Source organism: Micropterus salmoides, unplaced genomic scaffold (genome assembly GCF_014851395.1).
Source record: "Micropterus salmoides isolate LMB-PRFRI ecotype aquatic unplaced genomic scaffold, ASM1485139v1 Ms_hic_scaffold_9, whole genome shotgun sequence".
In the NCBI taxonomy this organism is placed as follows: domain Eukaryota; kingdom Metazoa; phylum Chordata; class Actinopteri; order Centrarchiformes; family Centrarchidae; genus Micropterus; species Micropterus salmoides.
In genome coordinates this window covers 28,648,011-28,666,318 of record NW_024044681.1, presented here as the reverse complement: position 1 = coordinate 28,666,318, position 18,308 = coordinate 28,648,011, and positions in this window count along the sequence as shown.

Here is an 18,308-nt window from a genome sequence, read left to right as displayed (position 1 = left end):
ATATTTGTGAGCTTGTAAATGGGACATTTTTTTGTCGGATCAAAATTCCCTCTACAAAATTTCTTCGGCTTGGTCCAGAGATGGTCTGTGCCAAGTTTTGTGTCGATCAGACTTGCGGCTTCGGAGGAGTTAATTAAAATAGGTTTTCAAGTTATCGCGATTTGGCAAAATGAAAACGTCATCGCACAGAGGCGTGTCCTATACCATTGGAATCAGAAGCATCCCCCAAATACGTAGACATAAGATTTATCAATGTGCAATGTAGTGAGCCGTAGTTATCCTGCAAAATGTTCTTTGGTTGAAAATCCCATTGAAATGAATGGGGTGTTCGATTATAGCGCCACCTTTTGGCCGAAGTGCACCAAATTTTTCAGGTGTCATCAGGGTCCCATGGGGAACAATTGACCCAAATTTGGTGTGAATGGGACTTGTGGTTATGGAGATATAAAATGCATGTAAGTCAATGGGATTTTTTTTGACATCTTTAATCTGCAACAACAGCGCTACCTATAGGTATATTTGGGTCAAATTTGGTGCATGTAGTAAGGGTAGCATGCTGAAGAATTCGGCACTGGTTTCATGTGAGTGTGACCTGTGGTTATAGAACAATGGAACAATTTTCTTGGATTAAATAGCGCCACCTAGGGGCGAGTTGCACCAAATTTTGCACAGGCCCTCAGGGGGGGCGTCCAAATTTGGTGTCGATCGGCCATTCTAAAGCTCATCATCATTTGCTGTTAGTAGCGTTTTTCGCAAACGTTTGCTAGCACATAGTTGGGACATTTTTTTGTCAGATCCAGATTTCCTCTACAAACTTTCATGAGCTTGGTCCAGAGATTATCCGTTAGGAGTTAATTAAAATAGGTTTTTCGGTTTTCGCGATGTAGCAAAAAAAAGTGGCCTATACCACTTTTCAGGGCGATCCCCCGAACGCATGGATATAAGGTTTTTGATATCCGCCTAGGTGGGAGTTCCAAGCCCAAACCTGTTGACCTTGCTTATAGGGCCCCCTAGAGGTGTGCGGATTTTTGTGTCTGAGTTACTTGCAGGGGCTTGTACCTACCCTATGAGTTTCGCGTCCCTAGCAGTTACCGTCTAGGCTGCAGTAGTGGAATTAGCGACGGAAGAATAAAAAAATAAAATAAAATAATAAAAACGAGAACGATTACAATAGGGTTCCGCTGGTACTGGGAACCGCGATGCCTTGTTTTCACGGGTTCCTAGCCCCATTCGGGCTTGGACCCCTAATGAAAAACAACCAACTGAGGCTTACAGTCCAAAACAGTGTCACAGGCCAAACATAAATTAAGGGTTAAATTGATTCATTCTATAAATAAAATTATGTAACTGTAAACAATTGTAACATAAACTAAACACACGTTACCTGCAAGTAAGTATTTACTGTCAATTGATGTGAGGTAATCTAACGGTAGGCAGAACCTTGGCTGTGAGAATATTCAAGCCATGGATACTGTTTATACCTGCCACTCTGGAAGCACCACTTCCTCTTACTTTGCAATGTCGGAGGAAATACTTTCAGATGAGGCTGTGTTTGACCTGCTCCTCTGGACTGTAAAATATCTGTAAATAGTAATCAAAATCAGTCCATCACTGTGAAGCTAATTGTTGCAACGTATCAGTGCATTGTTGCATCATTTTATAAGGTATGTCATATGAGCAAGAATGTTACATTACACATAAATAGCTAACTTTACTCATGTTAATACTTAAGGTACAGTCACAGAACAAATGCCCCCCTCTTCCATTTCACATACACAGGTTAGCCATATATATAACTTTAACTATTTAACATACACCTGTCAAACGCTAACCTCTGTCATTAAATCAGAAAACATGGCATTTCATATTTCATGTCTAGGCTATATAAAGATAACAATTGGCTGCTGTAGGGTCTATTAGCTTGTTCTTTAAGCTAACTGCTGTTAACATGCTACATGACAGTTCTCACATTCAGATGGAAATTCAGGATAAATTAAACATTAGATGACCATACCTCTCTATTACCAGCTTTCAGTTTCTGACTACAAATTGACATCGTTAACTCGTGGGAGAAAGACTGTAGCCAGACAGCTTCGTGCTTCTGGCCATTCTACTCCAGACCTGGCAAAGCGCCCGCTGGCCACGACTGGCCGCCCACCCTCTGTTAACCAAATATCAGCTCACATAGCATCAGCCCCACCACTACTATAATGGTCAGTAAATATTCTCTTGCTTCTTGTGTTGAACTTGATGAACTTAGGTGGCCACCGGCTGGCCAATGAGATTTCAGGGGTGGCTGAGGCCCAGGAGTGTTGAATAAAAATAGTTAAGCTCTTAAGTGATTGTGTCACATAGTGTGGGGCACTGGTCTTGATCTTGATCAACCCCTGAAAGTCTTGGTCTTGTCTTAGTCTCAATACATTCTGGTCTTGGTAATGACTTGGTCTTGGTTTGGGTGGTCTTGACTACTACACTACATGGTCTCTATTTTCTGCAATTAAGAAATTATTGGGTTTGCCGGGTTGTACTACTCAGTTGGCAATGGCAATACCATCTACCTTTCACCCACATTTATACCAAATACCAGCAACACCACCAGTATAGCTACAGCAGCATGGTTGCATGCACAAACACATGTAGATAAAGGTCAGCTGCTTCAGCTGCAAAATGTTTGTCTTTTAAATGGGTTTTGTTTTCTAAAACACCATGCACCATTATAGTACAAAACATACTTCTCACGTGTTGGTCTACAGTTAGCAAAGTACGCTAACACAGACAGAAAACAAAAACTGAAATCAGACACCACAGCACACCATGATAGGTCACCACCTTTCTATTACACATTTCCATCAAATGATCCTCACAATTAATTAATAAATATGAGGAATCTGGCCCACATTTCATTGAATTTGGACACTTCACCTCAGAATCTTTCAGTTTGGCTAGCATTAACTCGGAAGAGGCTATACCCTTAACGAGTTCGATCCAGTCCTTTTAACAAGGTGTGCTTATATTTTTCCAGTCCCTTAGTATAATCCTGGCACATGCAAGAGCTAAACCCAAAATGGGGACCCAAGTGTGTTCGGGGCGGTCCCACATGGTTGCGGACATTGCCATTTAGGGCTAACAGAATATTATTTACTTATTACAAAGTTGATAATATTCTGTTCTGCATAATTGGTGTTTGATGTCTTTCAGCAACTGAGTAGGCAAACCATTTATGATACAAATGATGGGTATCATCACGATTTTAATGATACTACTACTCTAATCGGTGCAGTCCTTTATCAGTACTCTTACTGATTTTTCACTAATAAAAATGCTGTTAAAAATATTATCTTTAAAAATAATACATAAAGAACAGGATTAAATATTTTAAATATAACTTTTATTTCTAAAGCAGCAACAGTACACATGTTTACAACAGCAATGTCACTGTATGCTATATTTGCATTGTACAGGTTTACATGTTTGTGCTTGTTGAACATATGCATTGATGAAATATTTTACAAAGGTTTTATTGCACTTACAGTAACTAGGGATGTGATTTTTCTGACCTGAAAATGTGACCCACGTGAATCATGCAGATCTGCAGCCTTTTATTGTGGCCAGCCTAAGGCACACCTGTGCAATACCCATGCTGTCTGATCAGCATCTTGATATGCCACACCTGTGAGGTGGAGGGATTATCTTGACAAAGGAGGAGGAGGAGAAGTGCTCACTAACACAGATTTTGACAGATTTGTGAACAATATTTGAGAAAAATAGGCCTTTTGTGTACATAGAGAAAGTCTTAGGTCTTGGAGTTCAGCTCATGATGAATGGGAGCAAAAACAAAAGTGTTGCATTTATAATTTTGTTCAGTGTAATTGTTTGTGTTTATGAAGTATTACTGTCACTGTACATGAGTCAAGAACTTGACTCAATTAATTAATTGGTTATCAATTTTTGGAATTTGTTGTGACTTAAATTCTGATATTTAGTATAAATATTGGTTATCGCTATAATTGGTTACTTTTTAGTCATGTTTCAAACTCTTTTAAAAAGGGGTTGTCGTGAATAAAAAACCCTCTATCCTGTTACACAAATTACACAATGGTAATATTTGGCTTCATTTATTGTACATTGACTACTTTCTGTGCCTACCGCAGAAATGCCAGCCATGTGACTTGTGATGTTATCAATCACTGTTTTAAAATGAAATAAAAAATGTAAGCGTATTCCTCAGAGTTAGCCATTGTCATTTATACCAAGCACTGTGGTTGCTTTGTTTTTCTGGTAGCTTTGCATTATCTGAATTTAACTATTAATTAGGCATAATGATAACAGCAGAACTAATCCACCTGCCAGCTCATATCATTGTCATCCCTCACAAATATATAGCTACAAATATATCATTCAGCATACAAATCAACAGTTAAGGGGAAAAAGTAATACATTCTCATTCATTACAGGAATTCACTGCCATGCCAATATTTAATCCTGTGTACAGTAATAGGGATGACATGTAACATTAATAATACTTGACAACGTTCTCTATCACCAACGCCGCCTGCCTCTGCCATTCACTTCATGCTTCTTATGACATCAGTGGATAGTGCAAGAACTATAGTTTGGATGATTTACTGGAGTGACACCTGGGGTCATCACTACAGCTAAGTCTCCTATTAGAGTTGACAAATGAAGTTATAACATTAACTAAGTTCAGAAACAAAGATATACATCACAGATTCAGTTTCCCATACCAACAGAGGTATGCATAGGTTACTGCTGTTCTGTTAAACGTCGCACATTCATGTGTATGTTCTCAGTCAAACAGCCTCACAATTACCTTTTTTTCTAAACCTAATTACTCATCGGCCAATCTAAGTTTATTATCTAATTTAGCCACAAATAGTGAGCTTCTCCTTAGACACTGATCTCTTTAATGCAGATCTACCAAGACATGTCTAATTCTTTTCAATTGTCCACAACCTTCGGGCTGTATCACAGCCTTCCTGGTTGATCTACTAGACTCCTGCCGTTTCTTCAGTTTTGGTCTCTGCTCTTTCAACCACCATGCATTTTGTATAAACTGCAAGGATCCTTTTGATGTCAGGCGCCATGGACCAGCAGGCATAGGTTAACTTTTAAATACAAGCTAGTGTTGCAAGCTTTTTTATGTTTTTTTATCCAGTGTGGTGGGGGCCAGGAGTGATGAGCTCAGTTACACTGCGGTAGAAGCTGATACATCATATCTGAGAGCTTGTAATTATAGAATTACAAGCCATCCATAAGTTAACTCATATTCAACGCGGTTTTGAATTTTAATCCATCTGAGGCTACACCACAAAATGAACATGGATTCTCCTAAAAATGTATACTAAATTCACATTTTAAAACATTGCATCCATTATGTTGTGGATCAGACTGACCCCAAACATAATGGAAGGGTTAACTGTGCTGTTTATCTATTTAAAAATGCTATACAATGTAATGAGTGACTTAAATCAGTCCTGAGATCAGATCACATAAATTAACAGGTTGTCTGACAATGTGGAGTTAGGTTATCATTATTAATAATTATTCTTTCCAAGTTTAATTATATTTTACAGTCAATGGCTTCTTTCACTTATTAGAATTTTCCTTGTGAAAAAATGAAGGTTACGATATGGTAACCCTAATTCTATAAGCACAGGCGGAGCCCTCTACTGGACTCTATGGGTTCTACCTCCTCCAATCACACACACGCACTTGCCCACTGAAATTTTATTGTGCACATAGCCGACCAATAGGACATCGCTACCGATACATGCGTGACGTATAAATAGCAGTGTCCCTACTTCCTCAGCATCCGACCGCCTCTTCAGCAGATGCCGTCGGAGCGGCAGGGCTCATTGGTAGAGGGCCTGTGCTTATTGAACTAGGGTTACCACATTGTAACCTTTGTTCTATCTCACACAGGCTCCGCCCTCTACTAGACTCTATGGGTACAGTGGGTGGAGCCCGATGACTGTCCACAAATGTGATCACACTCTGGACATCACACTTGCACATAAATGCCATTGCAAACTTTTAACCCTTGGAAGTGACATTCACCATCACCTTCTAGATTAGTTTATTTAGTGACAGAACCCCAAGTGTGCCAAGTGGACAAAAAGAGTGTTGCACTTTCTGTGCTTAATGCTCTTTTCTGCTTCTTCAACCAATTTAAATTTCAATATCCACCAGCTGAATTGTACTGTTGGGCCTGTTTCATGGGATATGAATCATTGCTGCATTAGCATAATGAGGCATATCATCATCCCCAGTTCTCTTGGAACCCAATCATTTTTGTTAAAACTAATGGTGAGATCAGAAATGACTGGGTTCAATGTTGTGGCAACATGAGTGTCTGAGTAATGTTGGGGTAGTGTAGATTTAAAAGGCTTTGTGTGAGTATAGGTCTGTTCTGCTGCCATTTGTCTCTCAGACAGCAACAATGCACAACACAGTGTCCTTGGCTGTGTAGTACACAATTTTTTCCAAGGTTGAGAGTTAGGAGTATTGAATTTTTACGCTAGGTGAGTCACCTGCAAACTAAGCTAATCTTCTATGTTCCTGTCATCACTAGGGAGATGATCAACTCTAATATATTTGCTTCACTTACAGTAATATCAGGGCTTACTGTATCTGTTGCACCAACATGCTATCTTAAAAAGACTAGCTTGAACTCAAGATTTAAAACAAATATTTGCTGATAGGTAGTATAGTGTAAGTATTCTTACATACACATATGCAGTGTTTTTAAATAAAGTTTTTTGTATAGTTTATTCTCAATTTTCTTTTAGATGCATAGAATAGTGTATTGGTATTGTGTCCTGGGTTTGCATAACAGCATAAACTTAATGAGGAAACATTAAAAGGGATGACAAATCCAAACATCTGAATTTCAACATTATTTATTTAGAACAATTTGTTGTAATACACCACAAAATAAAACACCTCCCTATACCTCCCTTTCCCCTCCAAAGAGATTGAGGGAGTTCAATCTCACTTCAATCTCATTTGTCCCTCATGGTCAAGATGGTGGCGAAGATAACAAAAAGAAGGATATGAAAGGCCAAAATGCGGCCTGCAACATACTACACTATCAAAAACAAAAAAGTGAAAAAACAGAAATATTCTGGCAGCTGGGGCGCCAGAAAAATACCGTTACATAACAGTAAATAACCAACTCGTAAAAGAACGGAAGTATTCCAGCAGCTGGGGCGCCAGAAAAATACTGTAAAATAACAGTAAATAACCCACTTGTAAAAATACGGTAATATTCCATAATGAAAAGTCTGTAACTTTAATTTTACATATAATCTTGTGCAATTTTTGGGGCTTTTATTGTTTAATTAAGAGAAAAAACAATTAATTACATTACCTTTAAATATAGTTGAACACTGCTATAATACAAATAATCAGGCTTAAAATTTATAGTAGAGTTTTATTATATAATTTCACATAAAAATCTTGTTAATGTAATCAATATATATTGAAAAAAGAATGATACAACACCTGCAAATACTAGATTTTCCTTTAATAAAAACATCAAAATACTGTACTATATACTAAAACTGGTAATCCGCTGTGTGTGTGTTCATTGGACTTTTGGACCATTCTTCTAGAAGAGCATTTATGAGGTCAGGGACAGATGTTGGATGAGAAGGCCTGGCTCGCACTCTCCGCTCTAATTCATCCCAAAGGTGTTCTATCGGGTTGGGGTCAGGACTGTGCAGACCAGTCTAGTTCTCCACACCAAACTCGCTTATCCATCTCTTTATGGACCTTGGTTTGTGCACTGGTGCGCAGTTATATTGGAACAGGAAGGGGCCATTCCCAAACTGTTTCCACAAAGCTGGGAGCATGAAATTGTCAAAAATGTTTTGGTATGCTGAAGCATTAACAGTTCCTTTCACTGGAACTAAGGGGCCAAGCCCAACCCCTGAAAAACACCCCCACACCAAACTTTACACACTTGGCACAATGCAGTCAGGCCAATACCATTCTCTTGGCAACCGCCAAACCCAGACTTATCCATCAGATTGCCAGACAGAGAAGCGTGATTCGTCACTCCAGAGAACACGTCTCCACTGCACTAGTGTTTAGTGGCGGGGTGCTTTTCTCCATGAATCTGACGCTTTGCATTGCACTTGGTGATGTAAGGCTTGCTGCTCGACCATGGAAACCCATTCCATGAAGCTCTCTACGCACTGTTCTAGAGCTATCTGAAGGCAACACGACGTTTGGAGGTCTGTAGCTCTTGATTCTGCAGAAAGTTGGCAGCTTCTACAGATGCGCCGACACCGCTCTGTGATTTTATGTGGCCTACCCATTCAAGGCTGAGTTTCTGTTGTTCCAAATCGCTTCCACTTAGTTATAATAACACTAACAGTTGACCTTGGAATATTTAGTAGTAAGGAAATTTCACAAATGGACTTATTGCACAGGTACCAAGCTTGAATTCACTGAGCTCCTGAGAGCGACCCATTCTTTCACAAATATTTGTAGAAGCAGTCCACGTGCCTAGGTCCTTGATTTTATACACCTGTGGCCATGGAAGTGATTGGAACATCTGAATTCAATGATTCGGAAGGGGTGTCCCAATACTTTTGCAATATAGTGTATACCGTCAGATCACACAGTACTATTTCTCAATGCAGTTATATTGTAAATCAAACGCTGTCAAGCTTTTTGGATGTAAGGAACGGCAAGCTAGTGTAGATCATCTGCCTTTTGCTTATTGCTCACACTTAATGGAAGAGCTGGTGGTGGAGGGGGAGTGGTCTGCTCTGTCATTTGTGCAGCCATGTAGCCACCAGACTTGAATTCTTCCCCAATTCTGTGGAGAGGGCTATGGACTAACACATCTCCAGAATGTGGTCACCATACCAATTATTAAGGGAAACTTACTTAATGTCTTGCAGACCTTGGATATATATACTGTTGATTTTGTTTGCTGTTGTTTATGTTTTCCAATTGAGCTAAGAACCCAAGTGGTTTCTTTAGGTCATCCAGAGGTTTTGTTGTGCAAAGTCAGTCGAATCTGAAAATGTACTTTTGGCTTGCATACCAAAAACTTGCAAACAAATAGATTCATTTGGACTGCCAAGAAAAACTTCACATTTGCACTTGTCTTTCTACTTGCATATATTTGCATCTTTTTTATATACCAACTTAATTTAGAAATTTTGGACTTCCCCAACTCCCGTTCACACAGTTGTGCACTGCCTTGCAAGGCCAGGTGGACCTAATTCAGCAATCAGCTGTAGCACTCCTGGGGCAGAACTAGAGGACAGAAAAGGAACAAGGATGCACAACACAGAGAAACACATACAGCCGTAACAACATTTACCAGATACAAAAACTGGCTTTAGAAAGTCATAAGATATCATATTGAAACCAGGGAAGAAGTCTTTGGATTGAGCATTAAGTTCACTGTATGTAAAACCACCATTTCCCCCTCTCCTTTGCCTTTCATGTCTCTGTACAGTCCCATCAAAGCAAAATGCCAGAAATATTTTCCAATTACTTTACAATCAGATTGCACTTTAATCTTGGAGCTGTGTCTAACAATATCCAAAATATTTTTTATGTTGACCCAATTAGGTTTCTAATGAATAGATCTAGAAATGTCGTCAATAAGGTATATAAAAACTAAACTACTTTTTTTTCAGGAGAACAATTCTTTACACTGAAATGTTTGACTTGTGTGGCTTATTTGTTGTGAGCATGGAACTGAATATATGGTCTATAAATAGTATCAGATGTGGGAATTTGTATTATGGTGGTACTCTAAAAGGCCTTTGGTGTGAGAGAACTTGTGTTCAATCCCCGACTGTGACCCATCCACATGTGATCTCAACTATAAGTTGCTTTAGATAAAAGCATCAGCCAAATGAATAAATGTTTGAGTTTGCTCAAATTAAGTACATTTAAGGAAGTCTGAAACTGTCATAAATAACCCTAGTACCAGATTACTCAAAATGGGTTTCTGGTCTCTATTATAGGATAAATGGATATATGTAAAATAATGTGAACATGTGGTAATTTTTAATTATGAAAAAACAGGATTTAAATATGTTTACTTTAGGTTTTGATAATACACCTATAGTAAGACTCTTCAATCAAGTATCTGTAAAATGGCATTCAAATTAATTTTTCATCACAAACCTGTAATTTTACAGGAAGTTTTCTTTTTTAACCCCATTAAAAGGTGTGAACGCCTGTCATTTAACAATAAATTAAATATTACCTTTCTGTAATTTTACCACTTTGGGGCAATTATATACTATGTTAATCTAACTTGTTATCTAAGAATTATAATAAAAGTCAAAAGCTGTGAAATTACAGTAATTATGGCTGTTTTCAATGATCAAAACTGTGTTTCGACCGTTTAACAATCCTTGTAGACACTATATATTGATTAAAATAACATTTATTCAATGTTTTTATTTTCCAAATATCCATAATTAAAGGAGATATTTGTCAATTAACAAGAAAATCTATGTCAAGTTACAGAACAAATGTTTTTTGTTACGGTTAACTGTTACTAATTGTACCAAGTTTAAGAAATGTTTTTACAGTATTAAACAGTTTTTTCTTTTAAATAAAAATAATATTTGTGAAAATACGGGAAATTCATGAATGTATTTTAACAGTTTGCTCACGTCAAAAAACCCCAATATTTTCTTTAAAATAACAGAAATGTTATGGTTAATCACAGCTACAGGTTTTTCATGTTATTTTACATTAGACATTCACAGTTTATTTTTGCAATTTTTGGATAAAAAAAAAACTGTGAAATAAAAAGAAATAAAACTTTAAAATTACAGATTTTTTTTACAGTGTAACTTTGTTTTTAAGCTAGCATATTTCTGGAAATGCCTTTTGCTGTGTCTTAATGTATGTCTTAATGGCGAATACTGCTGAAAAGACAATAGTTTAAGCTTTACAGTAGGCTCAGTCAACATAAATTGTGAATCACCACAACCAGGAGAGGTCTTAAAAGTGCACAAAAATATTGGGCTGTTAGGTCCAGTAGTATTAATGGGAAAAATAGTAAACTTTATTTTTAGAGCACTTATCAAACAAAGTACCAAAGTGCTTCACAGAGAGATCACAGTGAGTGATAATAATGGTCAGAATAAATTAACAATAAGATTGAGAAATAATAATATACAATATTAAATTATGCTAGATACAAAATAAACAGACAGCTCTGATAAAATCAAGATAAACTTTCCGATAAAAGTGCGTTTTTTGACATTTTAGACACTCACTCAGACAACGTAATTTCCTCAGGCAGATCATTCCAGAGCCTCGGGGACCTGATGGCAAAAGCGCTGTCCCCTTTAGTTTTCAACCTGGGCTCAAGCTAACAAAAATGTGTGGAGTTAAAGAGTTCAAATATAACCTGGAGCCAGGTCATGGAGAACCGTAAAAAGTAATCAATAACATCTTAAAATCAATCCTAAAACAAACAGGGAGCCAGTGCAAAAAGGCTAAAACAGGTGTGACATATCATCGTACGCAAGATTAACTTCGGTCAGATACACACATGCACACACGACCAAACGTATGATCTCTATCCAGGCTTACGCTTGGTGGACATAATAAGAATTCAGACTCAGATAAAGAAATAACTTTTTAGGACAGAAAAAACACTACATTTCCTACTGGGTTTGGAGATGCAAATAACAAGCAACACCAATACTAAGGTCCTTGTGGATCACTAAATACCTCACACTGTCACGCAGAGTGAAGCCATAAACCCTCTGTCACTTGTATCCACAATCTTGTTCTTTCGGTCACTAACCAGAAACCTCATGAACATCAGGGACAGGTCAGGAGACACAAAGTGATGCACAAAATCAATGGTCAAACTCTCTGTCCCCCTTACTTTAACTCACTGACACTCCTGAGTTCTTCTGCTTGGATCACAGGACCCTGTTAAAGAAGCAGTTCACCATTTATCCACAAAAAAACAATGCCTGACAGTAGTCTAAAATAAATGTATTATTCCTCACAGAAATGCAAATGTAGGCAGCAGAAGTCCTCCAAAATCTAATCAGATCATCTACCATAGCGGAGTGCACGACATGTTTCTAAGGGAAACCTTCGGTGTATGCTTTAGGTTTCTGGCATGTATTATTCTTGAGTTAATATGTTCTCAAGAGTGTGCCTACACATACAGATGCCTGATGGCATAAAATCCCACTACTCGGTAGTATGTGTATCACAAATTATAAGAACATCACTGTTAGGAATCAAAGAAAAACAATGGTGCTGATAAAATGTTACAAATTGCCATCATTCACTTCAGGTATCATTCAAAACATTTGTTTTGTCTAAATGTGGAAATGGAGGATGGATGTTCTTCATTGAAATTCAGTAAAACTATATCAACATAAACTCTCCATAATACTCCTCTAGCCTCAGTATGAGGATGTAGGTTTGGTTGATGTGCTAAGTAATATTACAATATATTATTTGATTTCAAAATGCAATTTCAATTCAAAATGACCAGATACTTGACCTTAGATGAATTAAAATGAATTATCTATTTATAATGTTCATAAAAAAAAGTAGGGCAAGCTGCTGCTTAGCATATATCCTGGTTCACATTTTTTATAAAGTCTGTGCTCCTTTGATTTTTATGTTAAAGAGTTGGATACCGGTATTACTATCAACTGTTTAGAATATAATGGGATGGAAAGTATCAGAAGCAAGGTTACAGCAACATCACAAAATATTGCAATCCAGTTGTTAGAAGAGATGCTGTGCATACATTTAGATTATTTTAATTCTGGATTTGTAGTTATATATAAAATTATGTTTACGTATAAAGATAAGATCATACTTCTTGTTTCATCTTCATAATATAGTACAAGTAACTCCATACTGTAGGTGAATTTCTTACAGTGAAACTATAGTAAATATGTTCAAATTGATTGAAAGTACCTTACTGGTGGAAGCAGTATTCAAATTGGCAACACTGACACATGCTTGCTTTTAGACTCCTTCTTAATTTTTTTCCTATTTCCTTTTAAAACCAGAGTACCAATACCATTTTAGAAACATCTAACAAGATTAAGAGTCAAGTGCCACATAACTCTCTCACCCATGACTACCCGTTTGAGACACAGAAAGAGGCCATTTCTATGGAAATGCAATGTTTACACGCATGGGAGAAGTCTATTATCTGCCATTTTGAAAATGTTAAGAGCACAGTTCTTCCCGGGTTTTCTCCCTCATATTGCTTTTAGCATTTTCTTCCTTGTTATTCTATTTTTTTTACCCTTGTGCTCATCCAGAGGAAAAACAAATGGTGTAAATGTCCTTGCGCCTGATTAAATACAAACCATTTCTTTCTCCTTCACATCTGTATCGCTAGGGATATATCTCACCAGTTTCCTCCAAAGTGCCTCTTCCACTCCAGAAGCTGAATGGGGCCTTTTTCACCTTGAAAGCATTTAAATGGAGTTGGTAGGATTGGGCCCTTCTCTCTCCACTCTAGCAAGGTTTGTCAAAAGTTCATGGTGTTTTGTGGAGCGTGAAGGTATACAGAGGAAGCAATGTGCCCACTGCAAGAGAATAAAGTGATAGTAACACATTGACAACACCACTCATCTTCAAGAAAGAAAACTACATCTCTTGAGAAGAGACACCTTGTTATGTCTAGCTTTGATTTCCAGAGTCCTTTGCACATTACTTCAAAAGTGTCTCAAGGGCTATGATGCAGTTCTTTTGTTTTTTTTTTGAGATTTTAAAGAACAGTCTCTATCCGGAAACCGTAGTAACAGTAAGAGCTCAGAGGAACCTATATTGTAGAGATAATTATTAGCATCACTATATATTTTATTTGATATAAGGCTTCACGTTAATCGCTTCCAAATACAAAACTCCCTTGCTCCCTTACTGCCATGTGATCATCAGTTTTTATGACTTGGTTCTATGTCTACTGTGTAGTTTTGTGTTGGGACTATTCAAAAAGGAAATCACCCATAGGGATTTGCTCCTTGAGCAGTCAGCTGGACCTCCGCTACCTTCACAATCAGCTTGCACTAGAGCCCGACCGATTCATCGGCCGATGTGAGCTGATTGCATTTATATCGGCATCAGCCCCCAAAAACCCAAACTGGTCAGGCTCTAGCTTGCATTACCTCTCTTTAGTTAGCCCCTGACTAACTCATGTTGCATTTGTAAGGAAGCATCGAACATGTTTCCCAAACAAACATGATCACCGTTTCCATTTTTTTCAATGGAAACGGTGGTCCCCTGAACACCCTGTCGTGTATGCAAGCGCACTGAGTCATGTAAACTTGGTATAAATGTCTTGGCAGGAGGTGGGCCTCGTAATGAAGCTCCGCCTCCAACTCTCTCTCTGTTTCTCTGCCAGTGTTAAGAGCTTCTGGGGTGTTGATTAATTGGTACTATAGATAGATAGATATATAGTGCTCACTGGACCTTATGGTCACAGTGGAACAATGTACCACGTTTCTCCTCTGCCCCGTATTTGATGTCTTTCTTCATTGAAACTAGCCTACCGTAAAACTTTGAATAATAGCCCAGGCTTTTATTTGCTAAAATCACTAGCATTGGGACAGGCCTTTAATTCCTTTTGCACAAAACTGAAACTGACCCCACGGGGTTTAAAAGGTTTCATACATACAAAGAACTTCTATAAAATCCCAGACCGGGCGTTTAATGGGGCCCTGCGTTTATTTGTCAAAATGTGTTCCCACACCAGGCCACTAAAGGAGATAGGTGGCTATTTGGGACTTGGCTATTAATTGTTTTATATAAAAATATAAATTTTTAGTATAAAAATGCACCTTTTCTCAATAAGGCAAAACTTCAAAAATATATTGTTTGATTGGATGTCTTCTACTGTGTGTCATAACATGGAAATCTGACTAGCAAGGCGAAAAATTAGCATCAAAGTTTCTATTAAAAGGTAAATGGATTATACTTTTGGATGGATTACACTTTTCTTGTCTTCCGACCACTCAAAGAGCTGTACACTTCATGTGAAAATCCCCCCGTTCGCACACATTCATACCTTGGGGTTCAACAAGGACACTTCAACGTGCAGAATGGAGGAGCCGAGAATCCAAACACCAACCTTATGACCTGCTCAACCTCCTGAGCCACAGCTGCCCTATTACACTGTTAATGCATTGTACATTAACTAAATGCAGTGCAATCATCTTGTAACTGAACCTCAAAAACTGGTTCAACAACCCGTACAGCAAAAAGCTGTACACATTGCATTATAATGTTTGGAGATAAGCCCAACCACAACAACAGTGTTCAAATATTCTAATGCTGCAATTTAAAATGCTGGATGATACAGTATAGCTTTGACAGAAGCCGTGAATACTGTTCACTGTGGCTTTTAAAATTTTTCTAGTTGTACATAACATGAAACTACTCAAATCATTGGTGTAAATTACAAGGCACTGTAAAAGGCATCCACTGGACTGAACACCCTAAGTTGTTAGACAGACGCTTGTCACTTGTATACAGGTTTGGGCTTTGTGGTCAGGACACATGTCTACTCTGTCTACTCTCACTAGGGCTGAGCATGCCTGGTGTTGAACACACTGTCACACACACCATCTGTTACCTCCAACACTCCTGGCTTGGACAAACACGGTTATGAGTAGGTAATGGTGGGGACAAAATTTGTGACCTTGACACTGTCTCCTATGTGTGATCAACAGAGAGAGAGAGAAGTAGATTAATGAGAGCCAGTAGCCGTTTTGATTTTGGTTTGTGAGAGAAAGACAGCAGAAGCCCACGTTGCCTGGAAACATGTCGGTCCCTGTGTGTGATGATGAGAGATGGAGTCTTTCGCTGCCTCTCTTATCTTATTCAACTTCAAAGATAAACATCAAATCACCTCACTCACTAAACCTACATTCTCTTGTTTTGACCTCATGCTAGACATCAAATGCCAATATGCAATTACTTATGCCACATGCCATTTTCTCCTGGATTTCTCCATTTTAATACCATTTTCTATCTCTCAGCTATATATATGAAGGTACTTTCCCCAGATGTTTCATATCTATTCTTAGAGGATGTGCTAATTTGCATCTTCTTGCCAAAAGTGAGGTAAGACTGGTTTGGTCAAAGATGCTCGTTAGTGTAACTCAGGTTCTGTGATGTATGTTATTTATTCAGAGTATTATGTTTTCCAAACCATTGTGATTTTATACATAATATTGGTGTTATGATTTCATACAATGTAAATGCAGCAAGAGAGCAAGGAGTGCTTGACAATATTTCAAATAAATTTGATTTATGCATTTTTCCTTAAGGAATGTGTGGCTTCTAAGTGGACCTTTGTGTAAGCCATTTAGAGTGTTTTATCAGCAAGACAACATTAAAACAAAATCTATGCATAATATACAATGTATTTAATGTGGTGACAAAAAGTGGAGATGTCCTCTAATCTCAACACAGTACCACCCAGTTGTGCAGATTTGAAACAATGGGTGGTCAATTGTTCAATAAATCATATATATTAAATCGCAAGTATCAGATTAAACAACAACCTGCTATATAATCACCTCTAGGCTGTCACTAAGTTAAAATGTACTGGCCTGACAGATGTAACCAAATCCTGTGTCATGTTAATGCTTTACTCTAAAACCTCTCATTTTTGTTATTTACAGTAGATGTAGTGTGTGTTGATACAATACTAGTAATAACTACCAATATCTGAGTAATTTCAGTTGAATATCGGGATTTCATGTGTTTTACCACACGCAGTACTGTTCAGACTCTCTTGAATTTCATGTCTAAAGCTCTTAACTATGTCACTGGATGATGTTCATTAATCATCACATTTTTAAACAGAATATTTGTATATTTCTCTTGCATTTAAGCATTGCATTTTACCATTTTGGCTTTCGCTCTACTGCAGTTTTCCATTATGTCTATTACGCTCTCTCCCAATTCTCTGTGGGAAGAGATATGAGATTGATTCTGAACAGTAAGTGCTTATGATGAATAGCTTAATGTGTATGAATTCATTTGGTACAATTAGCAACATGTTCTTGAATGTTTCCTTCTCAGATCATTAAAGTCCACCTTGAGTGATTTTGTGAGGGTATTAATTTCTTGAAAAGCCTATTTATGTTGTCCTTGCACTTCTGAAAGACAGGACGTGCAATGGGTCAGCCTCTGCATAAAATCTGAAAAATAAAAGTGCATTGTGTTTTTTTAGGAATGTTTTTTTCCAGCGATAATTCAGCAATTCAATTTTGTTCCTTTTTTGCAAGAGGTCTTCACAGCACCATGAACTGAGCTGAGCAGCCATCAGAACAATTTGACAGGAAAACTCTATTGACAACATAATTCTCAAATGGATGACATCTATCCAATTTAAATGATTGTCTTCACTTTACACAACCTTCATAGAGGCTCTATTGAACCAGCGTCCACAATTGTTATTCGATCTACTGCTGTGAACACAGTGCTAAAAATGGTTTAATTTCACCCTCCGGATCAATAGCACCTGATACCCATCTCATTTTAGTCTCATGGTGAGGCACTGCATTTATAATGTTATTGTCAATATTGAGCAGTATTGATGACAAGGCAGGATAAGCACCTCAGGCAGTGGGCAGTAATGAAGTGCCATTTCTTTACAGTGTTACACTTTTGTAATCTCTTTTTCACCCATGAACATGAAAATACAGTGCCAGTTAGTAAAACTGGGGGGCTATATTTGAATTCTTTGACCTTGGCACATTGTATCTTTTTGGCAGGATATTGTAGATGCATGTTTAGAATTGAAAGCATTAGGAGAAAAATACATAAATAATAATGCATCAGTTGTGTGGGATCAGATCTGCAAGACAGAGGGTGTGTTTGTTAGAGAAACAAAATGGCTCCAGTGACAAATCTACTGTATCTCAAGTTACCAAATGTTGCATACCAGAGCATTTAGCTTGGGGATGTTTCTTTTCTTTTAATTGGAATGCCATGATGTCTAAATGTGTAAAAGTAAACCTGGTAGACTGTCCTGCAGGTGTGCACACAACACAGTGTCTTGCTGCAGCATATTTAATGTTAGGAAACAAAACACAAAAACAAAAGAGGATAATTAATGATTTTTTTTGTTACTTGTAAACTGATAAGGACAGCCATGCATTTCAATACAATTAAACAATAATTACAAAAATCTAAATCCACCGGAGGCAATTGGAAAGTATTATCTTTCCAAGAAATAACTGAACAATAGGACAAATCCTGACCATTAAAATGTCTAAAGCAGCATACTTTCA